Genomic DNA, 27565 nt, shown 5'->3' with positions numbered 1-27565 from the left:
GCAGTATAATTGTTTCAACAGATGACACAAGACTGGTTTGTAACAACTCCTTGCTTGTGGATATTTTATAAACTCTTTATTGAGAGGTTACTATGTGCCATACACTGTGCTGAGCATTTAACATGCATAATAAACCTCACAAAAGCCTATGTTAGTTTTATGACTATCCCCACTTTACATACGTGGAGACTGAGGTGTGGAAAGGTTAAGTAATTCAGGCCACATGGGAAGTAAGTGACAGAGCAGGACTTAAAAGCCAGGCTGTCCAATTTCAACTTCAAAGCCATGTTTCTAACCACCAAGCGCTTTTGTTGAAGTGTAAGTATTAATAGATGATCTGACTACATTTCTGCTCACTTCTGCTAGTCCTTACATTTCTTCCCATAGAAACAAATCTATGTGATTCCTGTGAATTCTTAACAGCTATATTTTCTGGATTCTAGTAGTCTTCCAATCTCATTACATGAAATTGTCAATTATTTGTGCAAAATGGAGATGAATGGTGTTTTGAAGAATCCAAGAACAATTTATATGAAATATTCTTTGTTTTCATAAGCAACTGGACCTGCTATATTATGTTTTAAGTTGTGTGTTTTAGGATAATAACAAGAAATGATCAAGAAACATGTAAATGAACTTTACTAAAACACTTCATTATGCTTTAGTGTTAATAAGGCAGCTGCCTTCACGATTAATTCCCATGATTATGGAAAGGGCTCTACTGAATCTACTTTATTCACTTAGTTTTAACAGCTTTTTTCCCAGCTCATTCAGAATTGCAAGTATGTGCGGTTATATGCACTACAATAAAAGTTTGTGTTGAATTTGGCCCAATACGCATTAACAAGAAATGTTCTAATTACAGCAAATTCTTGCAGACCAGATACAAGAAGATAATTCATAGGCTGCCCACTCTGATGATTAATAACTAATGCCACAGACAGTGGTAATGGTCAACCCAATGGTAACATTGCTACCCTTTAAATAAAAAATGATGTGCAAAAGCCAAACTGCGCCTAAAATGACACTCAAAAGCAAGAACGAGGTATTGCCTAGAACAACTGAGAAGCACACAGGAAGAACTCTATTATCATCCTTTGAGTTATGTAAGTAATACTGGGTCCCTGAATGGCCCTTGGGTTCAAATTTGACCACAAGGCCATCAAAAGCCAGCAATTTGGTAACACTGAATGGGATTTAATAAGTAAAAGTGCTCATATCACACTAAAACTGTCACTCATTCAATCATTTTTTTAAAGTACCCTAAGCTCCAAGCACAGAATCACAGAATTCTCACAAGACACAGTTGCATTCCACACATTTCACCTAACAAATCCTAAACGGCATTATATGTAAATATCTCATGTATGCATATGTGTTTAATATATATTCCTTACATTCTGTTACTGTTATTGTGCTAATAATGTTGTGTTAGGGTAACATATAATAAGATTCATTTTATATAACAAACATCAATAGTGCTATATATATACGGTAGTCACTCTTCAGGAGATCAGATGAATTAAGTAGCAACTAAGAACCCGACTCATAAGTAGTAACTAGCATTTATTCTGTACAATCTAAATGCTTTATGTATATTATCTCATTTATTCTCCCCACATCAAAACTATGAGGTAGGTATCATTACTGTTCATTAAACAAATGAGAACATTGGTAGGTTAACTGCAAAGATCACACAGTTAAGTTAGAGAAGTGGCACCTGGAACAATGCAAGAAGGCTTTGAATAAATAAAATGGCAAGCAAATGAACAAAAGCTTATCAAGAGAATCTGTCAACAAGGATCCTCTAGCATTAAAAAAGGGCAAGAGGCAAGGAAATGCCTTCAAGTCAATAGAAAGCCATAAGTGTTTTACCACTGTAAGACAGAGCAACCTCCCTAGATGTGCACAGATCTTAAATAATGGATTTCACCAGAACTGCGCCATGTGAAGCCTAAAGTTACTCCAAAACCAAACAATAAATCATCTATCTACTATGGAAAACAAAACAAAACAACAAAAGTCACAGAAGAAACACTGGAATGAAATGCACTAAAGACAGATGACATTGACACTGTAAGTTAGAAAACAATTTTTTTTTTAATTTTCCAAATACATTTTACCTTTTCTATAACACAGTATTGTGACTAGAAAGGAAAACTTGCTCCTCGGTGGTCTTATAAGGTTTCAGATGGAAAGCTGTAGGATAATTTTTAAAGAAAATTATATAATCAAAATAATTCTGCCCCATCTCTATGGATACCTAAAAGTTCCACTTGGAATACCGAGTAGCCAATCATTAAGTGAATGACAATCAGATGAATAATATAAAAACCAGTTTTTCCTTGGAGAAATGAGATAAATTAAACGTTCTAATATTCATTAATTCAGAAAGTACTGAACACCATTTACTGCCACTGTACCTAGCTATCATTAATACAAATACAGATAAAACAGTTTCTCAAAAAGATCACATTCTGGAGGGAATCAGATACATAAAGACCAACTGTAAATAATGTGATAAATGCTCTTTAATAGATGTGCTTTTTAAATGCTACAAAATGCTGATAGAAAAAAAGCAAAGTCAGAAAAAAGTTTTAGGTACAAAATGACATTTGATCCAGGTCCTAAAAGCATGGTAGAGGCTGGGCACAGTGGCTCATGCCTGTAATCCCAGCACTTTGGGAGGCCAAGGCAGGTGGATCACTTAAGGCCAGGAGTTTGAGATCAGCATAGCCAACACGGCGAAACTCTGTGTCTACTAAAAATACAAAAGTTAGCCAGGCATGGTGACGGGTGCCTGTAGTCCCAGCTAGTCAGGAGGCAGAGGCAGGAGAAATGCTCGAACCTGTAAGACTGAGGTTGCAAGGAGCCGACATCAGGCCACTGCACTCCAGCCTGGACAACAGAATGAGACTCTGTCTCAAAAAATAGTAATAATAAAACAAAAGCATGGTAGAAACTCACCATGTGGACAAGAAGAGAAAGCTACAACGTCACAATAAATAGCCAGAGGCCCCCAGCAACAGGAATGGCTATTTCAACAGCAGCTACATCAACAGTAACATGGCGTAGCAAAGACAGGGCCCCAAACTTCTAACATGTCTCCTTTACCTCCTTTTTCACAATACTCACCCCCAACAACTGGATAATCCACCCCAAGAAGCAGAAGTACATATAGGAAAACAAGAAAAATATTTAGGGATTAGAAATTAGTTTGAGGTCGTCAAGAAAGCTAAATAACTTAGTAAAGGTTTAATTAATATTTTGATACTACTAACGTATCATTATTACCTGGGTATTCAATCATTATTACCTAGGTCATTCATATTTCAATGACCAAAATAAGGGTAACTGTAACCTTTTTTAATTATGCAAATTTTACTCAAAAAGCAAATTTTAAAACCAAATCTAATCACATCCAAATACTTATTTCTTCAATATTAAGAAACATCTATATAATTGGCCAGGCACAGTGGCTCACGCCTGTAATCCCAGCACTTTGGGAGGCCAAGGCGGGTGGAGCATGAGGTCAGGAGATCTAGACCATCCTGGCTAACACGGTGAAACCCCGTCTCTACTAAAAAATACAAAAAATTAGCCGGGCGTGATGGCGGGCACCTGTAGTCCCAGATACTCGGGAGGCTGAGGCAGGAGAATGGCATGAACCCGGGAGGTGGATCTTGCAGTGAGCTGAGATCGTGCCTGGCCGATAGAGTGAGACTCCATCTCAAAAAATTAAAAAATAAAAATTTAAAAATTTAAAAAAAGAAACATCTATGTAATCTACCAAATATATATTACCCTCCTAATAGTGAACATATATGAGAAAAATAACAGCAGTAGAATGTAAATTTCCAGAGAAACTTGCACAATCACGTTCCAGATATTAAAAGAAACAATACTCTTAAATACAACTGATTCGTGAGAAAAAGGGAAAGGGGCTGCTACTGGGCTCCAGGTAACATATTGTCTGGGGGATCCTGAAAAATACTTAGGTTTCTTTACTGTAACCCAACCCAATGTCCCACCCTCAATTCACCTGGCCAAAACCTTAAACACAATGTTCAATCAGATCATAAATGGATTTTTTACATAGCAGTCAAAGAGTTAAACTCTATTAAGAAGTCACAAGGGGAGGGGAGCCTCTTCCCCAATGCTGCCCTTTATGATTTATGACAATTTCCACATAAAATACCAACACACTCTAAGGAGATTGACTATAAAAACATTTTACATGAAAGATCTGCCCTCCTTCTCACTGCGGAAAATACTTCTTAGAAAGCATTATCTTGAAGTCATTCAGTAAACTACCTGAAATTATAGAATGCATTTATAACAGTAATCTAAATTTTCTCTTTGTGTGTGTGTGTGTGTGTGTGTGTGTGTGTGTGTGTGACAGAATTTCACTCCTGTCACCCAGGCTGACTTGCAGCTGCACGATCTCGGCTCACTGCAACCTCGGCCTCCCAGGTTCAAGCCATTCTCCTGCCTCAGCCTTCCGAGTAGTTGGGATTACAGGCACCTGCCACCACACCTGGCTAATCTTTTGTATTTTTAGTAGAGATGGGGTTTCACCATGTTGACCAGGTTGGTCTCGAACTCCTGACCTCAGGTGATCCACCCACCTCGGCCTCCCAAAGTGCTGGGATTACAGGTGTGAGCCACTGCACCTGGCCAGTAATCTAAATTTTCTAAGTAGGTAAGCAGGACCAACTTCACAATGCAGCATAAAAGTCCATCAATTCAGTTATTAAAAATCATGAAGCAAAATTATATGTACTGATTTCGATTAGTCTCCAAGATATACTGTAAGCAAAAACAAAACAAAACTAAACAAAAAATACAGGGCGAGGCTCAGCACAGTTACAGTTAACAGTGGTTGTCCTGGGGAGATTAAATCAAGGTGGCTGAACAGCAAGGACACTTATTTTTCACTCTATCATATTTAGTACACCTTGAACTTTTTGTTATGTACACATACCACCTTGTCAGAATATAAACATAAATTTTTAAACAATTGTAAATATAATTAACATTAGCAAAAAAAATCCCTCCTAAGGAAAAGACCACTGCAACACAGCTTCTCCCACACAGGTAAATCCTCCCTTCTCTGCCCCACCCTCCCTCAGCCTCCAGCGATCTGTCAGTCGGGAGGTTTTGGGTTAAGATCCCCTCAGCCTTTCTGGGGAGAAGGTCCTCTAGGTTCTTCACTGCTCTAAAAGAAAAGTTATCCAAAGAGCTAATACTTCTCTCCTGTGGCCAAAAGAAAACTAATTAACACTTTCTCCCCCAGCAGACCATGCAAGTAGGGGTGCTGAGTGAAAAGAGGTGAAGCTGCTGTGTTCCACCTTCTCCACACGTGAATAGCAGACCAGCCCAGAGAAACATATTCTTTACCACCGCAGTCATCTGTAAAAGGGTCAGCATTTTGCTGAAAGCTGCAAAACTTAAATAAAGGATAATACAAACGCTAAAGGCATTACATTTTATGCTTTTCAGAACTGGCTCAAATATCTTTAATAATATAAATACAAGTAACAATTTACAGAAGAATCTGCCTCAGTAGACCATACTACAACTTTCCTGATCAATGTACCTACCAGATGAGATTTTTTATTGCTAACAAATCTGGACTGTTTTGAAATGAACGTCTTGTAGGACTTTCATTTATTGTGTTTTTAAAAATGCTTGTAAAGCCTCTTAGAGGGTATCTTCTCCTGTGAACTTGTATTTGCATATGACACTGATCTTGCTGACTATACTTTTGCCAGCGACACTTTGCCCAATAGTCCTTTTCAAGAACATAACTTCCAAGATTGGTGAGGGATTAACATACACAAAAGACTTTAATAAACTTACTGACAAACTGCTTACATTACTATCCTTGTGAACAGTAAATTACTTTTAATTGACCATTTTTAATACTGTCGATCGGGTAGATCCTTTGCTTTTCCAGTAAAACCATCAACGCTTTACAATTTCACAAACTCTCTATGTGCAAGGCTCTTTTTAAGTACTGAGAAACAGTTTATCAAGACAAGATATGCCTTCAAGATGCTTATAACCTTGCAAATGAATTTTTCAATCCTTACTATAAGAGATGTGTTCACCACAGGACCATACCAGCAGTGAGAGAAAGGTAAACTGCAAACTGTTTCTAACATGAATAGAAAACTAAAGAGCAATTAATGACTTAATTAGAAAAGGTGATTATCTGAAGGACAGAATTTCAGCAAGATCATTCTTTGTTTATTGTAATATTATAAATAAGAGCCAATCTGTATTTTTCTTTATTTTATTTTATTTTATTTTATTTTATTTTTTTTTTTTGAGACAGAGTCTTACTGTGTCGCCTAGGCTGAAGTGAAGTGGCACAATCTAGGCTCACTGCAACCTCCGCTTTCCAGGTTCAAGCGATTCTTCTGCCTCAGCCTCCCAAGTAGCTGGGACTACAGGCGAGTGCCACCACACCGGACTATTTATTGTTTGTTTGTTTGTTTGTTTAGTAGAGATGGGGTTTCATCATATTGCCCAGGCTGGTCTCAAACACCTAACCTCATGATCCGTCCAGTTAGGCCTCCCAAAGCAATTTGGATTTTTCTTAAAGGACTTGCCTTCAGTTGGCTTTCTGTTCTTCTAGAAATCTAAGCATATCTAGAAATCAGAAGCTTAAACTGCCTGGCAAGTATGATGGAATGCAAACAGAAGCCAAAGTTAATTGCCTACTTCCTTTTAAACACTATAAAGCACCAAAAATCTTTTGGAAAATGTGGTTTCTTTATTGATATATGCTTTAGAAACAACTTTTCTAACAAATTATGTCTGGAATGTGTGGCTATCTGTAAACACATGCAAACTTTAGCTTTCCCCAAATCGACAGTCAATAATTTCACAATCTGACTGATTCATTTAACAAATCAATACTGTTTCACAAAATTATTCCATATACCATTAACTTTACTCCATTTTGTTTTTGTCTGATTCAACAGAATTCCTAATAACTTCTCTACCACTTATTATTGATGTAAACTTGGGCACGTCACAACCTGCACAAGTTTCAGTCTCATCATCTAAAAAAGAAAACTAATGATGACAACACAATAAGAGCATGAACTCACAGGGGCTCAATGTCCACTGAATCAGGCACTGTTTGGAGCAGGTTGGAGTGTTCTAAGCATATTTTCTCAAGCATATTATCATATGAAAACTCAAACAACCCTATGGTGTAATCACTATTATTGTTGCCAAATTACAGATGAGGACAGGGAGGTGCTCTGAAGTTTCCCAATGTCTCACAGCAGGCGGCAGAGTGGTATGTGAACGCAGTTGGGATCCAGAACCCATTCTCAAAATCATTATGCGACAGCTGCCTGATAATTATAAAATAGTTCCTGCCCAGCTCATAAAATTCTTGTGAAGATCACATTTAATCAAGCTCATAAATCATTTTAAAACTTTTAAGTGCTATATAAATATAAGGTATTTGTTAGGAGTAAAGTCTTAAGGACAAGACTGGATTTTTAAAAAGTTAAAGTTAAAAAATAATTTTAAAAATCAATTTTTAAAAAGTTAAAAAATTGGAAGGAAACTTAAAGCTCAACCTCTCATAAATGATGATGTCCCCTCGATAACATCTCTTAATAAGTCATCATTCAATTTCTCCTTAAGGCTTCCAGAAATGAAAATCTTGCAAGTCAACTCATTCCAGCTTGAAGTGTTCTAATTATTATTAGAAATGTCTTTCTTTTAGTTCTAAACAAAATCAGGCTTTTCCACATGAGAGGCCTGTAAATACAAATCTCTTGACATATTCACACTGTCCAACACATGACATTTACTAAAGTCCCCTTTGAAATTTGATGCCCCAAATTCAACATGATACCCCAGAAAAGGTTTGGTGGGAGAACAGCAGCACTATTACCTCCTTTGATCTGCAAATATCCACTTTTATTTTCTGGCTGTTAAGTCAACTTAATGGGTTCATATTAGCATACACTTTTTTTTTTTTTTGAGACGGAGTCTCGCTCTGTCCCCCAGGCTGGAGTGCAGTGGCTGGATCTCAGCTCACTGCAAGCTCCGCCTCCCGGGTTCACGCCATTCTCCTGCCTCAGCCTCCCGAGTAACTGGGACTAAAGGCGCCCGCCACCTCGCCAACTAGTTTTTTGTATTTTTTAGTAGAGACGGGGTTTCACCGTGTTAACCAGGATGGTCTCCATCTCCTGACCTCGTGATCCGCCCGTCTCGGCCTCCCAAAGTGCTGGGATTACAGGCTTGAGCCACCGCGCCAGGCCAGCATACACTTAATTAAAATCTCTCACACCTCTCTTAGAAGCTTTCTCAATCTCAATACAGAACTTGATATTTTATTATTTTTAATTAACTCATTTTTCATTTTGGTCCATGACTATCCTATAAAGATATTTGTAAATCTTAATTTCATAACCTTACTTTAGCTATCTCTATCAGCTTTGTACCTTTCTCCTAACCTTCATAAATCCAAAAACTGTAACTAAATTTTCACCCTAGCCACTGAAAAATTGCTGAATAAGCTAAGATCCTAGGACCCACTGGCAAAAACTTTCATTCTGATAAACATCAACAAATTAGTTTAACTATGGTCTATCAATCAATTATAAAATCTAAATATGACCTATATCCTCCAACCATCATTTTTTCTTCTAGTCTATGGTAGGATCATAGAAGACATAAATACCTTTCTAATACCCAAATAAAACTTATCTCCATGCTTCTCTTCGGAGTCTTGTCTTCTGGTACCTTTTCCATGTTTTACTACCCTTAAAAGACTATTAAATTACTCCAAAATAGACAGTCTAAGACAACAGCTCATCTAATCCTAAAGACCTAAATTTAAATGGTTTATAATCTCCTAACCGACCTTGAGCTTCAATGACCTCTCATTTCTGTCCATTCTCTTTTCTGTTTATAATTCTACTATAAAAAGAACAACAGCAACAACAAAAACAGATGGAAGCAAAACAGTCCAGGATATATATGTTTTCTTTATGTTTACATTATATGATATGTTCCAAACAGCAGGCCTATCTAGTTACTACTGATCTGTAGAATCCAAAATAAGCTTTTGAAGGTGTTTTATCAGACTCCACACTGTTCACAGATGTCAACTCATTCAGTCTTGACTTTTCCTGATGCTATGTTCAAGTATCTAATACTTTTTTCACTCCCTATTCATGATAAGCATTTTCTCCCACTTTTCACCCGAACTCTTTTTAAATGTGAACTCAAAGAGCACCCTAAGCAGCTACTTTATTTTATGTACAGTTCTTTACCTTTTCTTTCTCATGAGTATAAGTAGTCGCTGCAGATTTTTCTTCTATTGATCCAATTTTCCTTTCAGTCTGTGGTAATCAAGTCCACATTTAATATGCTTCTAATTCACTTTCCTAAAGTAAATCACATATCACTAACTGGGTATGAAATTTTCTTCCTTTACAAGTAGAAATACTAGGAAGATACCTAGAATTTCTACTTGTAAATACCATCTCTTCTACTTTACCAACACGTACTTCTTTATTAGTTAGAATTAGCCCCCAAAAGCAGTTCCCTTTATTATTGCCACAACCTCCTAAAATATATAGTACTCAACAGTGAGATTATAAAATGGATTTATTTATATTTGAATAAGCTCTGTTGTTGCCCTTAGATTCTTGCTGAAAAAAATGATGGTTACAAATGATAGCAAGATTTCATAGGCTCAAAGTTGTCAACATAACTAAAGGGGAAAAAGATAGTCTTTTAAACAAATGGTGCTGAAATAACTAGGTATCTATATGGTATCTATATCTATATTAAACCTTGGCCTTTACCTCAACAGTATTCAAAAATTAACTTGAAATAAACCACAAACACATATGAAAGTGTAAAAACTATTTAGAAGAAAACATAGGAGATAATCTCAATGATACTGTTAGCCAAATATTTGTTTTAACCAAAAATAAGCACAAACTAGAAAAGCTGATAAAAATGAGCTCATCAAAATTAAAAACTCTTGCTCTTCAAGGGATATAAATAAGAAAATGAAAAGGCAAGACTGGGAGAAAAATCTGTAAAATATGTATCGGATAGAAGGTTTACATCCAGATTAAACAATTCTTACAACCCAGTAAGAAGAAAACAAACAGCCCGTTGTTTTTTATTTTTTAAAAAAAAGAGCAAAAGAGGCCGGGTGCTGTGGCTCACGCCTGTAATCCCAGCACTTTGGGAGGCCAAGGTGGGCAGCTCACCTGAGGTCAGGAGTTCAAGACCAGCCCGGCCAACATAGTGAAACCCCATCTCTACTAAAAATACAAAAAGTAGCCAGGCGTGGTGGCACACACCTGTAGTCCCAGCTACTCAGGGAGGCTGAGGCAGGAGAATCCCCTGAACCTGGGAGTCAGAGATGCAGTGAGCTGTGATTACGCCACTGCACTCCAGCCTGGGCAACAAAGCGAGACTCTTCTCAAAAAAAAAAAAAAAAAAAAAACAGGCAAGAGATTTGAACAGACACTTCACAAAAGACACATGGATATATGAATGGCCAAAAAAAACACTAAAAGATGCCCAAAACCACTAATAATTAGAGAATGCACTCCAGCCTGGGCAACAGAGCGAGACTCTGTCTCAAAAAAAAAAAAAAAAAACACAGGCAAGAGATTTGAACAGACACTTCACAAAAGACACACGGATATATGAATGGCCAGAAAATACACTAAAAGATGCCCAAAACCACTAATAATTAGAGAAATGTAAATTAAAATCACACTGAGATACCAAGACTGAGGTATCACTATGGTCAAAGTTAAAAATACTGAAAATATCAAGTGCTGCTAAGGATATGGAGCATCTAGAACTCTCCTGCAGCATGCACGAAAATACAAAATGGTACAGCCATGTTAGAAAAGAGAGCATGTATCTTATAAAGCTAGATATAAAACTGTATCATACTGACCAGCAATCTCACTCCTAGGTATTTACCCAAAAGAAACAAAAACATTTATTTATAAAATTTTTTATGTGAAAGTTCATACGGCTCAAAACTAGAAACAACCTAAATATCCAGCAATTGGTGAAAAGGTAAGCAAATTTTGGTTAATTCATACTTTGGAATACTATTCAATAACAAAAACAAAAAAAACTGCTGATAACACGGAACAATGTAAATAAAAGAAGTCAAACATAAAAGACTTCATACTGTAGAACTTCATTTATATGAAATTCTAGAAAATATATGTTTGCTTACTTGCTTATTTTGGTCCACTGGACCCACAGATCAGTCCATGTCATTTTATTTACCACTGTAACCGGTGCTCAGGATAGTGCCTGACACCTAATTGGTGGCTCGATAAACTTACTAAAAGACTGAACGAACAAGAATTATCTAGTTTAATCCTAATCACAACCGTAGTGATATAGATACCATCATAGCATGAGAGAACTGAGACTTAGAGAGATCAATGTTGGCCCAAGATTACATGGCTACTGAGTGGGGGTGCCACAGATCAAACTCAGGCCTCTCTGACTCCAAGTCCTGTTCACTTAACTATGTTTAATGTCTATATAGTGAAGCAAAGCTCACTGACATTCTACAACTTAAGTTGATTCACCTAGGATCTTAAGTTAGTGGTCAGATTCCATCACAAGTTTTAAGGACTATTCCAATTATTTCACTGTCATTTTGTATCAAATAATTCTTTGAAATAGTTGGGTCAGCTCAATTGTTTTGTTAAGCAGAGATAGTTACTAGGCCTGATGGTACTTCCTGAAATGGGCTTTAGTTGGTTGGTTACAACTAAATTTATAGCACATACCTAAATAACAGGTGCATATTTCCACTAAAGTAAATAATATAGTATTTACATATTCATCTTATTAACAAGAAAGTCTGTTTCACTACTCTTAAACATTACTAACTCTCACTATGCTATACTTCCTGCCAAGACTAAACATTGAAGTGACAGCCATCTTTAGTAAAAGATTTGAATGTGCTTAGAGGCGTGGCATACACACACCAATTAAGAAAAAACAAAGGTTATATTCAGCATGTGAGACTTACTACAATAATTCTATTCATTGGGGAAAAAAATGAAAACCAGAAAAAGAAAAGCAGAATGAAAGAGCTTCTGAATGACAGTGAACTTAAACAAGTGAGTCAGGATAGTGAGTCATCCTTCAGTGCATGCCTCAAAAATGTGAACAGATACTACCCTAAGTCCTACAATGTTAATGATAATCCTTTTCAAAATCAGGAAATAAAGCTGCTTTATGTTGAATTCCTGTTTTCAATGCGGTCATAGTTTTGCCACATGCATAATAATTGATAAGTGGTTTTAAGATTAGTCCTTGAAATCCTGCCCATGGATATGGGTGGCTGTGGAATGTGTAAGAGCATAACTAACTGCAACCACAGGTTTCGTGAAGCTCTATAACATCCTTTAGGGTGCGAATAAGATCAAGGAAACTCTTCTATATTGGTGTAACACAATTCACATTTTGCAGAAGATTCATATGCACCAATGGGAAACATGTCCACTAAACATATTCTTAGCTTTAAGTAATGAAACACTTATTTCCTTACAAGGAACCCCTTTCTAATTTGCCTGTTTCTACCAACACCATCACACTATCTCAGGCCTTAACTTCAAAAGCTTTGCTGCGGCCGGGCGCTGTGGCTCACGCCTGTAATCCCAGCACTTTGGGAGGCCGAGGCGGGCGGATCACAAGGTCAGGAGATCGAGACCATCCTGGCTAACACGGTGAAACCCTGTCTCTACTAAAAACACAAAAAATTAGCCAGGAGCGGTTGTGGGCGCCTGTAGTCCCAGCTACTCGGGAGGCTGAGGCAGGAGAATGGCGGGAACCCGGGAGGAGGAGCTTGCAGTGAGCCGTGATCACGCCACTGCCCTCCAGCCACGGGGACAGAGCGAGACTCCGTCTCAAAAAAAAAAAAAAAAGCTTTGCTGCTTTATAATTTTTTTTTATAGATTTGGCGGGGTAGGGGGGAGCGGTTGAAGCACACTTTTGTTACATGGATATATTGTGTAGTAGTGAAGTCTGGGCCTTTGGTATATGCTTTACCCCACTAAAGGACACTGTATCCAACAGGCAATTTTCAAACCTCACTCCCTTCCCACCTCCCACCTTTTGGAGTCTCCAATGTCTGTTCCACTCAGTATGTCCATGTGTACCTATTATTTCACTCCTACTTATAAGTGAGAACATTGGCGTCATTTTTAACACTTTATTTTTCCTTCACCCCTCTACCTGTAATTTCTCACTAAGTTTTTAATATTCTTTTCAATCATCCCTTCCTTTTTCATTTGCTCCACTACCATATTAATCCACAACCATATTTTGGCTACTGCATTGTTGAATGCAAAGAAAAAGCTGTTTTAAGACAGTGTACAATAATCCCAAGTGTGGTCTATTGGGATCATTTGGTAGCCATGTCACAAGTAACTTGCCAATAATGACAATTAACAACACTGAAATTCAAATCTTTCTCTAAAATAATACTCCTCTCACTAACTTCAGCTTCCACGTTTCCTTGTACAGATGACATTTCAGCAAGTACACCAGAAATAATATATAATTCACTCATGAGATATTCACTCAGGTGACCTGTTATGTATGCCACAACCAAATAAATGGCTGAAAATCAATGTTCCTTCATATATTATGGGAATATATACTTACATCCATTCATTGAACCCCCACTCCATTAATCAGTATTAGATTTGTCTCAGTATAACAAAAAACAGAAAGACTAGGTTGGGCACGGTGGCTCACGCCTGTAATCCCAGTACTTGAGGAGGCCAAGGTGGGTGGATCATCTGAGGTCAGGAGTTTGAGAGCAGCCTGACCAACATGATGAAACCCCATCTCTACTAAAAATACAGAAATTAGCCAGGCGTGGTGGTGGGTGCCTGTAATCCCAACTACTCGGAAGGCTGAGGCAAGAGAATCACTTGAACCCGGGAGGCAGAGGTTGCAGTGAGCCAAGATCATGCCATTGCACTCCAGCCTGGGCGACAGAGTGAGACTCCATCTCAAAAAAAAAAAAAAAAAAAAAAAAAGCAAGATTAAAACAAGACAAGATGTTTATGTCTCTCCTGATGTCTAAGAAATCTAGATGCAATTCATCCAGGTCTGATATGGGGACTCTAGAGTCTACCAAGATCTAGGCTTCTTCCATCTTTCTTCTCCTCTATCCTCTTGAAGGCCTCCATTCTTAAAGCCACCTCATTAGGTAAAGACAGTTGCTGGTTCTCCAGCCATCACATTTGTACTGCAGACAGCAGGAGTGAAGGAAGGCGGGTGCAAGAGAGCAGAGTACACACAGAAGAAAGAGCAATGATGCTGCCCCAAAAAGAAACTGCTCAGAGGAAGTAAATTCAAGAGTTTTCAGTTTCACATGGCTGGGAGACAAAACTAGAGCTCAGGGCACAAAGCATGAGGGACCAAGATCCCACAGAGAAAGAAAGCAGTGAGAAATCAACCCAAAATCTGAGCCCCTTAACTCCTCAAAGCATCTGCCCATTCACAAGCATCACAGACTGAGAGAAACCAGGCAGAAAGTAGCAACAAAAACTGTAAAAGCTAAACAGAACTTCTGGCAGTCCGTAGAAAATAAAAATCAGAGTTCAGGATCCACTAAAGGGGCAGGAACCTGGTGAGCACCCAGACTCCAGTTCAAGCCCCTGAATGACTATGCCCTAGGATCAACAGAGAACCAGAAATAAGCAAAGCCTTATAAATACTGAAATTCAGACAGCTCAAACATGATTGGACTAAGTTGTTTTGCCTTTTATTTTGCTGCCTGCAAGAAGTTAACAGCTTATCTAAAACCTCTACAAGTTTTTCATATGTACTAGCTGATGTTCAATAAAAAATTACTGGGCATATGAAGACATAATACCAAGAAAAAAAAGAAAAAGAAAAAAGGATACAGAGATAGACCCACAAGGTAAGAGAGCTTTTTTTTTTTTTTTTGAGGCAGAATCTCGCTCTGTCGCCCAGGTTGGAGTGTAGTGGTGCGGTCTCCACTCACTGCAAGCTCCACTTCCCCGGTTCACGCCATTCTCCTGCCTCAGCCTCCCCAGTAGCTGGGACTACAGGCACCCACCACCACGCCCGGCTAATTTTTTTTTATATTTTTAGTAGAGACAGGGTTTCGCCATGTTAGCCAGGATGGTCTCGATCTCCTGACCTTGTGATCCGCCCGCCTTAGCCTCCCAAAGTGCTGTGATTACAGTCATAAGCCACTGCACCGGGCCTGATTTTTTTTTTGTTTTGTTTTGTTTTTAAGAATCACATGAGGCCGGGTGCTGTGGCCCACGGCTGTAATCCCAGCACTTTGGGATGCCAAGGCGGGTGGATCACCAGTTTGAGACCAGCGTGGCCAAAATGGCGAAATCCCGTCTGTACTAAAACTACAAAAGATTAGCCGGGCCTGGTGGCGGGCACCTGTAATCCCAGCTACTCAGGAGGCTGAGGCAGGAGAATAGATTGAACATAGGAAGTGGAGGTTGCAGTAAGCCGAGATTGTGCCACTGCACTCCAGCCTAGGGCAACAAGAGTGAAATTCAGTCTTGGGGGGGGGGGGGGGAATATATATATATATATATACACACACACACACACACACACAGAAGAGGAATAAAAGATAGAAAATACATGAAAGAGCTTAGGAGACATATGAAACACAAGGAAATGGTCTAATGTACATGCAGTTAAGAGTCCTAGAAAGAGAGGACAGACAGACTGGTACAGAAGCAGGTTCTGAACAGCTAATAAGCAAGAAGGGGAACTCACCAGTTCAAGAGGCACAACAAACCCCAAGCAGAACATAAGAAAAACGTACCTGGACACATCAGAGTAAAACTTCCAAAAATTAAAAACAAAGAAGAAATCTTAAAATAGCAGTCTGAGAAAAAGACAACCTTCAAATGGGCAGCAGTAAGATCAACTGCAAATTTCTAAACAGAAACTTTGAGAGTCAAAAGATAATGAAATTATACTCTTAAAATGCTAAAATAACCAGCAACTTAGAATTTCAAGACATTCTGAAAGTTTCCTTCAAAACTGAAGGCAAAAATAAAGATATTTCCAGATAATACCTGAGATATTTAATGGTGAGTACATATACAATAAAATAACAAAAGGGGTTCTATGAGCAGAAAAACATGAGCCCTGATGGACAAACAGTCATGAAGGAAGAAATACAGAGAAATGGAAAGGGTAAATGTATGGATACTAAATACATGGGGTTTACTATCTATATACAATTAAAACATAAAGCAACAATAACCCTAAAGGCAGACAGGGCACAAATGGAGTTAACTACCTTGAGGTTCTTACATTTTTCTGGAAAACAGATATCAGTACTAATTTGTTATAAAGGGATTAATAATGTAATCTAGGGTAACACTAAATAATAACAAAATGATTTATAACAGGTATGAGAATACATAATAAAAACTATTCTAATAATCCAAAAGATGACAAGAAATTACAGGAGAAAAAGAATTTAAAACATGTAGAAAGATAAAAACAGAAAGTCAGATTTAGACCCAAACATGACAATAACATATGTAAACAGACTAAACACACCAAGTAAAAGACAAAGGCAATCAGATTAAATGTAAAAAAAATACACTTATGCTATTTAGAAAAGAGATCATAAATACAAGCACTCAGCAAATTTGAAAGTAAAAGAATGGGAAAGATATATACCAAGTAAGCATGAAACTAAAGAGATGTGATAACACTGTACTTATCTCAGAAAAAGCAGACTTAGGCAATAATCATTACAAGAGATATAAAGTAACATTTTATTGCAACAAAACAATCAACCCACGAGGAAGACCTAAGTATGGACCTAGTAACATAGTTTCAACACACATAAAGCAAAAATTGGCAAAATTAAAAGAAAAAGTAGACAAGTTCACACCATAATGGGAGATTGTAATATATAGAGAAGTCAGAGAGACACTTAGACCTCTAACAACAAATCAATCACATCCAATCTTTTGAGTCTATCAATCTGGCTCCCAATTTCAAGGGTACCAGCCAACTGAGGACCTGGTTTTTTTGTATTCCTTGATGCACAGACGAAAAGCCCACTGACTACTTCGCTTTGGATCACAGAGAATTTCAGAAGAAGTCTAGAACAACTCCATATCCTCAAAAGCATTTTTAATAGATCACTAAAAGCTAAAGCATACAATTTATTATTAATTATAAATGTCATTAATTATACATCAGATTAACTTTGCTGGACATTTTGTTGTCTAAACCTCTAAATTTCTACATGCTGTTTTCATGCTCAATCAGCTCATTCAATCACAATTTTATTCAACATATTAGAGAACTTGAAACTGTCTGCTTAATTAAAACTAGATAACCTCTTAGTAATAGAAAGGATTAAGGGATAGTCACAAAAAGAGACAAATAGAGCCCAATACAGCAAAGGAAGCAAGTACAATACCCAACACTTAATAGCAATTAAGATTTGTTACCATTTTTAGTGCTTTTTTATGATAAAACCACAACTATGGATGGTAGAATCTATGTATTTTTCCAAATATACTTACCACAGAAAGCAGTGTGAGTAACATATTCTAGTTCAAAGATGACATGATTTTAAGTGCAAATTTTAAATTGGATTATCTCCAACATTAAATCAGTCATGGGGCTGAAACCTGACTAGAGTGGATTTACAGGACAATGGAAGAGAAAGAATTGGCGTGAGTGTAGACAACTCCTTGAAGAAATAATATTGCAAAGGGGAGAAGACAAATCAAATAGTGGCTGACAAGGGAAGTAGGGTCCAATGAAGTATTTTTATATTTTATGGGAGAAATAACAGCATTTTGTATAATGATAGGAATGACCCATTAGTGGAGAACACTGATGACACAAAAGGAAGTAGGATCCAATAAAGTATTTTTATATTTTATGGGAGAAGTAACAGCATTTTGTATAATAATAGGAATGACCCATTAGGGGAGAACACTGATGACACAAAAGAAAGAACGAGACAGCTGAGTAAGCAATGTTCATGAGGGCATGAGAGCACAGAGACTCTAGTGCACGAGGAAAGAGGCTGGCGCCACACAGGGCAGTGCACACACGGGATACTACACGGGCGGGCTCAACTGTAGCTGGAACGGGTAGAATATATGGGTTCAGTTGATAAAACGCAGGGAGCTCCAACAGTATTAGTCTGCTAGTCCATGAGGCCATTGGCTTCAAGTTTCTCCATACAGAAGCAAGATAACCAGCTGAGAATAGGTATGAAGAAGAAACGCTGAAGGTATGAGAAAAAAGGGAAAACTGAAACAGTCGTCTAAATGAATGAAGTATATAGTATGACTGTCAGGCAGCATCAAAAGCCTACCTGAGGTTCACAATCTCGAATTTTAAGGAAGGTTGTGGAGAGTTCTCCAGTCACATTCACATGCACAGGTACAAAGCGGCTGTAAAGTTGACAAGACCCTATTTGAGAAGTGACAGGTGGTACCAAAACAGTGACAGGTGGCTCCAAAACAACTTTAGAGCCCTAGCCTCTTCTGCCCTGCTTCTTTGCCCCCCAACTAAATGCCACTCCTACAAGTATGTGCAACAAGTATACACACTAACCTCCAAAATGCCCATGACACCATCATCTCAGGACCGTCATTCCACAGCAGTATTCCGAAGTTCTGGCCCTTACTAAAAAGAGATCCTCCGGTTTTCTCTCCTTGTCAACAAGTTCTCCCATGAGTGATTACATCCATTCCCAAAATGGTGAATCCTTTATCTATTTAATATGTCCCTCTACCCTTATATTCCCTGAATGCTAATCTGGATGTCTACACCTGAATACCTACAGGATAAATCCAAATGTGTCAAAACAACCCTTGATGGTCTGGCCCTCATTCGTGGTTGCAGAATTCCAAACATATCTCCTACCACTCCCCATCCATTGAACCCATAATCAAACCACGCTGTACTTTTTCCTCAAACACACTAGGCTCCTTAAAACCTCCATGCCTCTAAAGATTATCACATCTATTCACCTCAATATAAATGATATCCATTTAATCCTAATCAAATTTAAAGTAAACTCATACTGAAATTACATATAAATATCTAAAGAACTCAAACAGATCCATCCCTCCTTTGCTACAAAGAGCAAATACAGGGACTTTTTTTTCCTGGAGTTTTTGACAATGCTAATATGGAAGTATAATAACTACAACTAACCATAGTTTACTTTGCTTAATATTAGTATATATTTGGTAACTGCCTAGATGATATATTTAGATTAACTGCTAACAATTTTTAACCTACTTTTGAAAAACAAAACATTGAAAAGCAGTATAAGCCATTAAGTCCAGTTTGGTTACAGATTTCTATAATCATGACAGTACAATTTTCAAAATATCAGAAATGAGACCCTGCAAAATTCTCTAAGCTATAGGTCCAGGTTGTGTAATAGAGCAACAAAGGTAAGTCTTTTCTAAAACCAGGTAGGGGTGTGTGTGTACCCAAGTACTACATATGCAGTATATATGATATACAAACTAGTTTCTCGGGGAGGTTCTGAAGATTACAAATAAATATGTAAATGCTTTAGGATGTTTAAAGGTAATATTTATTGACGCAAATAACAATTTCTACTTCTCACCTTGAAGTCACATAAACAGAAAAATTAGAATTTCAAAAATATCATAAAAATAAGGATGCAGTCTACTTCGTCATTTTTTAGTACAATCAAAACAGCAACTTTAAGGTCACTTTCCAAACTATTCAGTGATTTAACACCTAAAATTTACATGCAGGGTACCCATGCACACTAGTAAGACTGTAGAGCTTGCAGAGTTATAATCACTTTAGGATAGTATACAGTCTTATTTGACCTTTATTATTGAAATTTAACATTTATGGAGCTCCAAACATATACATATACAAAATCTAAGTAACATTACACTACGGTAATAAATGGAAAAGCAATGCACTAAGCCCAAACCTACTTCACTTTCTTAAACAATCACAAAGTACAACCTAAGCCTGGATCTAACATCTTCCAAACATAAATTGTTGTTAACTGATCATGGAGACAGATGGCTGCTTTCAACTCCTTGGGAAGGAGAGTCCCGTTTTGTTCCAATGGTGCACCCTGATGATGACTACTAGCCCTACAACTTGTTAGCTCTTTGACCTTAACTTCTCTAAGCTTCATTTTCCCTATTTGCAAAACTGGGATACCATCACACCATACAAGTCTTGTTTTAAGGATTTAGGTTTGAGGCTATACAGCAAGTAGTATTTGTACATAAAAAAAAGATGGATCAGGCAATAAAATATTAACAGAGGTCTTCTCTGAATAAGGAGATTATAAAGGATTTAAAAAAAAAATCTTGGCCGGGCGCGGTGGCTCAAGCCTGTAATCCCAGCACTTTGGGAGGCCGAGACGGGTGGATCACGAGGTCAGGAGATCGAGACCATCCTGGCTAACACGGTGAAACCCCGTCTCTACTAAAAATACGAAAAAAAACTAGCCGGGCGAGGTGGCGGGCGCCTGTAGTCCCAGCTACTCGGGAGGCTGAGGCAGGAGAATGGCGTGAACCCGGGAGGCGGAGCTTGCAGTGAGCTGAGATCCGGCCACTGCACTTCAGCCTGGGCGACAGAGCGAGACTCTGTCTCAAAAAAAAAAAAAAAATAAAATAAAATCTTAACCTTACTTGTTCTATGTTGTCCAAGTTTTCTACACTGAGAATAATAATTCCATAAAAATAAAATAATAAAGTCTCATTTCATTCAAAAAAGCAAACACACTGCAAATTCCTAATTTCCCATTATCTTCTACAATAATAGTCACTGAGTACTTGCTCTATGCCGAATATATTACATAAACTATCTCCACTTAATGTTCATAGCAATTTCTGAAAGTGCCATCTAGGCAATTATAAAACATGTACTAATATTAAGCAAAATAAGCTTTTAAACATAAGAAAACCAAGGATCAGAAACGTCACTCCGCAGTTACAAGACGACACCAGGATTCAAATCCCAGTCTAACTTGCATGCTTTAGACACCACATTACTCAGGGTTAATGACCAACTTGTCAGCAAAGTCAAGAATCATCTTACTACTAAGGAGCAGAATATTTTAAGGCTTTTTTCTTATATAACTCTGGCCTAAAACACGCTACCCCTCCTTTCCTTAGTACCATAAAAAATTTCTCTAAAAGAGGAAGCAACACTTTTGGGTTATCTGTTTTTAAAAGATTCCTAGATTTGGCAATACATCACTGACTCAAGTAACTAAAACACAGATGAGACTCAAAAGTAAACAAAGAAGGAAAAAAGGCCTCTAAACAGTAAAATAAATATATATATATATATATTCAAACAACAATAAAGTTCATTATTTTATCCATAATCAAGTCTCTCAAAATCTTTACTCAGAACTAATTTATCCTGTTTTTATTAAGAACAATTTTTAGATACAATTAAAACCAGGTTGATGGTTGCTTCATTCCCAAGTCAAAGAAGACTAGAAGCAGAAAATTAGAAATAGGAAAAGAGCTATTAAAAGTAGATACACTAATAATGTACAAGAAGTAACTGCCAACCTAAGGAGTAAGAAAGTTTAAAGAAATGTATATAGGAAGAATTAAAACAGTTAATCTACATCTATTTTGAGCACACTCAAGCAGCCCCGAATATCTCATTAGGCCCTGAGTCGCAAAGAAAAAACATTTAGTATACTCTAAATCATAAGACGGTAAAATTACATTTTAAGTAGTTTCATGCAGAATAGCTAAAATATGTTTGTGCTTTATACATCCAAAAAACTTCACATTGTAGAATACCTCATTTCCTAACTGAACACTTATTACATGCTTATAAAATATTCAAGCAATACAGAAACGCATTAAGAAAAGTGAACTCTCTTCTTCTACACCCCTTCCCAAATGAACTCTCTAATGTTAACTTTTTTGGTGTGTTTCCATAAAGTCTTTCTCCTCTGCACATTCCAAAACAGATTTAATCATGCCATACACATACACATGTGCATACATGCACAAAAACATACATGAACACACACGTATTTATAAGAAGGCACGCAACAGAACCATACTATGCACATTGCTTTCCAATTATTTTTCTACTCAAATATATTTCATAGACATTTTTCCAGGTCTTTTCAGATAAATCAAGCTTATTCTTTTTAATACTATTGTACTTCACCATATGGATTTGCCATAATGTACTAACCTTTCTTCTACTGACAGGTAAGTTCTACTGGTTTGGGTATTGTAAACAATGCTACAGTGAAGATCTTTGTGCATGTTATCTTTTGCCCAGGTGCAGAAATGGTATTCCTACAGAACACTGACTTGCAGACCAGAATTAGTAGGCCAGATGAAACACAACTTTTAATTTTGATAAAGAATACCAATTTGTTCTCTTACCAACGATGTGTGAGCACCTTTTTCATCACACTGAACACTGGTCCCATTTATTAATTTTAGCCAGTTTTGAAACAGTATTTCATTATTATTTATATATGCATTCTCAAACAATGCAAGTTCCTATCCAGTATTCGCCCATCTTCCTAAGAGAATGCCAGATCTTTTTAGCAAAAATGCTCTGAGTACAAAAAAAAAAAAAAAAAATGCATTCCCAGGACCGCTTGCAGCTAGCAGCAGCCATGTGACACAGTTCCAGCTGATGGCTTAAGGAAAAGCTTTTGATTTTCTTACACAGGTGACACCCACTTCAGATTTCCCATTTTCCTTTTTCTTCTGGCTTGGCTCTTGGACCTAAGGATGAAGATGCAGCCGTCATCACATATCTCTGAGGACAAAGACTAAGTGTGGCTGAGGAGAAAAGTGAAAAGAGCTGGATCACTCAAGCCATTGCTTGGCCACCGTGACTACTCTGAGTCTAGCTAGACTGGACTGTTTCAGCCACTCAGCCAGGTTTTAAATTACTTGCATCTAAATGTAATTCTAACACTGAACAGTCCTCTGATTATTTATGACACTCAACATTCATATGTTATTAGCCATTTGTATTTCTGTGACTTGTCTATTTTATCTGCCAAATTTTCACTTGTTTCTTGATCTAAAAGCATGGAATTCCACACAGTACAATCATATGTGAATTGACTAATTTCTCAGTATTCTAGTTTTATTAGGCATTAGTAAATAAGTTTTGGAAGAATAACAGTAAGGGTCTTTTGGTAGTTTCTTGAAAAAGTAGACATCCATTTATCATGCAATCTATGAATCACATTCCTGGGTATCTATCCCAGAGAAATAAAAATTTCTATTTATGTCTACACAAAAATCTCAATGTTCATAGTAGCTTTATTTGTAATAGCAAAAAAAATAAAAAATAAAATGAAACAAATAAAAAACCTGAAACAATCCAAATATCCTTCAGTGTGTAAATGGTTAAACCAACTCTGGTACATCTATACTGTGGAATACTACTAATCAATAAAAAAGAGACAAACCATTGATATGTGAAACAATTTCATGGATATTAAGTTTTTAAAAATCCCCAAAGATAATATAATCTATGATTCCATTTATATAGCATTCCCAAGATGATAAAGTTAAAGAGACGGAGAATGAATTGGTTGCACGGGGTTAGGGAAGGACAGGGAGGTGTGGGGAAAGGTATGATAGAAAGGGCGTAGCGTTAGGGAAACCTGGAGTGATGAAACTGTTCTGTAACCTTGGCTCTGATGATGGTTACACATTACACAAATCTACACATAAAATTGCTGAGGACCCACCACACGCACACACACACACGCACACATGCATGTCACACACACATGCATGTAAAACTAATGAAATCTGAATAAAGTCTGTGGATTATACCAATGTCAATATCCTGGTTTGATATTTAACTAAAAGTTATGTAAAAATGGAGGAAACTGAGTATAAAGTACATGGGATCTCTCTGTACTGTTTTGCAACTTTATATGAATCCATAATTATTTCAAAATACATTTTTCTAAAAAGTACTTGGTGCTGTTTTCAAAAAACCCATAATTTATATACCCATTCTCTGCTTTTCAACTTGCTCCCTGCAGAGTTTAGGTGAAGTTTTTCCTTCTTTTCAGCTCAACTCCAGTCCCACATTTCCAAGGCGAGGCTTCCCATAATAATCAGAAGTGCAAGAGAGCCACTGCCTCCATCGATTCTGCACAGACGACTCCCAGTCCCTGAGCATGCAGCCCTCAGGAAGCTGGGATTACCAAGGACAGCCATTCCAAAACAGCATTTTGTTGACATTTTGGATTGTTCACATTACAGAAAGATAAGAGCTTTCTCACAATTATATAAAACTCAAGGGAATATTCAAATGTTCTTAGGTAGTCATTTAGATTAGTCCAAGCCAGATTTTCAAAGCACAGCATGTATATTTTGTTAGATGTTTCTGTTAACTGCCGTCATGAATCTAGCAGATGTTCAGGTAACAGTCATTAAAAGCTCTCCATGACTAAGTAGCATAATGACCTTTTATTAATCACTGCATATGGTATCTGCCAAATGGGAGAGAAACAATACTCGAGCAGCCTTTTGTTAAGGAGTAACAAGTTATCTGAATGAAGATACTTCAGCACATTTAAATTACATTTAAATTATATCAAGATAGTGGTATAAACATTTAATTCCAAGTAGCATTCTCAATAAAATAACTCATTGCAAACCTAATTGTTCTCTAGAGAACATTCATAATGTTTACTGGGCAGTCTGTTTCAGTAATAATACAAAGCAAGAATTGAATCCTCTCAGTAATTAGGTAACTGATTAAATTTATCAATTATATACTATCTGTTATCTCACTTAGATGATAAGCCATACAGAAACAAATACCAGGCAAGCTCATGAACCACCAAATTCTTCAGAATTATTCACTTTTCTCCAAAATGATGAATGAATTGCAGTCCCTGCCCTCAAGAAGCTGGCAGCTTAATAAAGGGTACAACCCTCTAGAAAATAATCATATACACATATGCTGTATGATAGCAAGTAAAGATATATTCAAAGAGCTACTCTAAATCATTTCCAAGTGGAACTTAGTACCTCTGCTCTACTAGTTCCCAGCTATCCCCTACGATACTTCTAAAAAATAATGAGAAAGCAACACAAGATATTGCATCAGTGTCTGAGAAGACTGAGTACCTTCAATTACACTGCAGGACCACATGTAAATTTGATTCATATTGCTGATTTTATAGTATCCACTCTTTTCTCCATTACCATGATACAAGGTAACTTGCACAACATATATTTGGGATAGTACATGCAATCCAAAATGCAGCTCTTGATACTGACTAATTACAGATTTGCCACTTGTACTGCTGTTTATCAAGCAACTCACAGTAACAAGTAGAGAAGCAGTATGATCTTACTACACCACAAATAGACATCATTCTACAGGAGTTAACGTTTCTACAGTTTTTTTTCTCACGTGAAGTTAATAGCCCATTTAAAGTGAAAAATAACCTAAATCATACCTGGATGTCATTATCACAGAAACATAAAAACTATGTTTTGCTTCTTATATTAGGTGGTATTTTTTCTTTTAACACTATTTTTCCTTTGTTAAACATATGCGATATGCACTTGAGTATACCCAGGAAGACCGCAGAAAAAAGCAACATGGAGCAAATCAAAGAACATGGGAGATAATTTAAAGAAGCAAGAAACCAAGATAAAATCAGCATTCTTTAAGAATGTATCATCCAGGACAGGTGCGGTGGCTCACGCCTGTAATCCCAGTACTTTGGGAGGCCGAGGCGGGCAGATCACGAGGTCAGGAGATCGACATCATCCTGGCTAACATGGTGAAACCCCATCTCTATTAAACATACAGAAAAATTAGCCGGGCTTGGTGGCCAGTGCCTGTAGTCCCAGTTACTTGGGAGCTTGAGACAGGAGAATGGCATCAACCCAGGAGGCAGAACTTGCAGTGAGCCGAGATCATGCCACTGTACTCCAGCCTGGACGACAGAGCAAGACTTCATCTCAAAAAAAAAAAAAAAGAGAATGTATCATCCAGAAAGCATCTGCAATGGTGATTTACATGTCACCATGGTGTAGGGTAGCAAACTGCAGTGATCAGAGCTACTATCCAGCCCCTCACCATTGAGGCCAATATGCACAGAAGTGGAGAGGCTGGTAAGGAGTAGCACATTTCTGATGCTGACATCACAGATGGCAGAATGGGTTTTGGATTCCCTTTACTTCAGAGATTACTTGAACAAATGTAGTTTTGATATTAATAGCAATACTGATTGCAATTCAAATATTGAAGATTCTTTTCTTCAACCAGCATATGTCGAGCATTTATCATATGCACAGATAATAGCGCTCCACATGCCAGGAGAGTTTACATGCCATTGGAAGAGATGGTCATCACCATTAAATATTTTTAACAACAAAAGCAGTGATTAATGAAAGAACAAAACACAGGGCTAGAGCCGGATGGCTGTGAAAATGAGCTGGGAAGGGCAGGCTGTACTCTTCGAGATGCCTGATGAAGTAGGCTGTGCTTCACCCTGAAAGCAGTGAGCACTCATAATACATTTTTAAGCTAGAGTGTGTGGCAGAAACACGAGTCTAAATTGTGGTAAAAGAGAAACATGAAAAATGCATTCAGCAGGTTGGCATATATAAATAGTTTCTCAAAGGGCAATAAAAGATACAGAAAGGACAAAAAAAATCAGTACTCCTACAGAGCATAATAAATCTGAACACCACGCACATTTGTTTATTTACCAAACACCACATATTTACCATGTGCTTAAATGGGGGCCATTCTAAGCACTTTACAAACGCTGCCTCCTTTAATCCACTTTCACAAACTTATGAGAACTTTTGTCTGAGGTTATTAATCCAATTTTACATATGAGGAAACTGAGGCACAGAGAAACTAAGTTGCTCAAGGTCATAAGACTAGTAAGTAGTGGATTCGAGAGCTGAACTCAGGCAATCTGGTTACACAATCTATCCAATACTGTCCGATAGAGCTTGCTGCAATGTGGCTATGGAGCACTTAATATGTGGCTAGAATGAGGAACTAAATTTTTTATTTTACTTAATTTTAATTATTCAACCACATGTGGCTACTGGCCACCATGCTGGAGAGTTCAGACCATATTCTTACTGAATATACGGTCCTGCTTTACTAAGAGACTCAGTGACAAGCAAGAGAGGAATGGTGCGGGGCACAGTGGCTCACGCCTGTAATCCCAAAACTTTGGGAGGCCGAGGCAGGAGGACTGCTTGAACTCAGGCATTTGAGACCAGCCTGGGCAACACAGTAAGACTTCATCTCTACCAAATATAAAAAAAAGTTAGCCAGGCACGGTGGCGCATGCCTGTAGTCCCAGCTACTTGGGAGGCCAAGGCAGGAGAATCACTTGAGCCCAGGAGTTCAAGGCTGCAGTGAGCTATGATCTCACCACTGTACTCCAGCCTGGCTGACAGAGCCTGACCTTGTCTCAAAAATTTAAAAATGGAGGAGG

At 37.6% G+C, this 27565-nt stretch overlaps 1 protein-coding gene and 1 long non-coding RNA gene across 5 annotated transcripts in view; one reads left to right on the top strand and one right to left on the bottom strand.

Moving 5' to 3' along the window:
• Nucleotides 1-27565, bottom strand: part of LOC105490603 (USP6 N-terminal like) — a 159329-nt gene that overhangs the window by 87737 nt on the left and 44027 nt on the right. The gene's annotated exons all lie outside the window — the stretch shown is intronic.
• LOC139356421 (uncharacterized) lies at nt 213-5431 on the top strand. 2 transcript variants are annotated; one of them, XR_011608278.1, is made up of 3 exons: nt 213-318; nt 866-1106; nt 5297-5431. It is a non-coding gene; the product is annotated as an uncharacterized lncRNA (long non-coding RNA). The 2 variants fall into 2 exon arrangements; XR_011608277.1 differs by having other exon boundaries at nt 5300-5414.

Source organism: Macaca nemestrina, chromosome 9, assembly GCF_043159975.1.
Source record: "Macaca nemestrina isolate mMacNem1 chromosome 9, mMacNem.hap1, whole genome shotgun sequence".
Taxonomy (NCBI): domain Eukaryota; kingdom Metazoa; phylum Chordata; class Mammalia; order Primates; family Cercopithecidae; genus Macaca; species Macaca nemestrina.
Note: the sequence above shows the minus strand (reverse complement) of the source record. Positions and strands in the feature narration are given on the sequence as shown.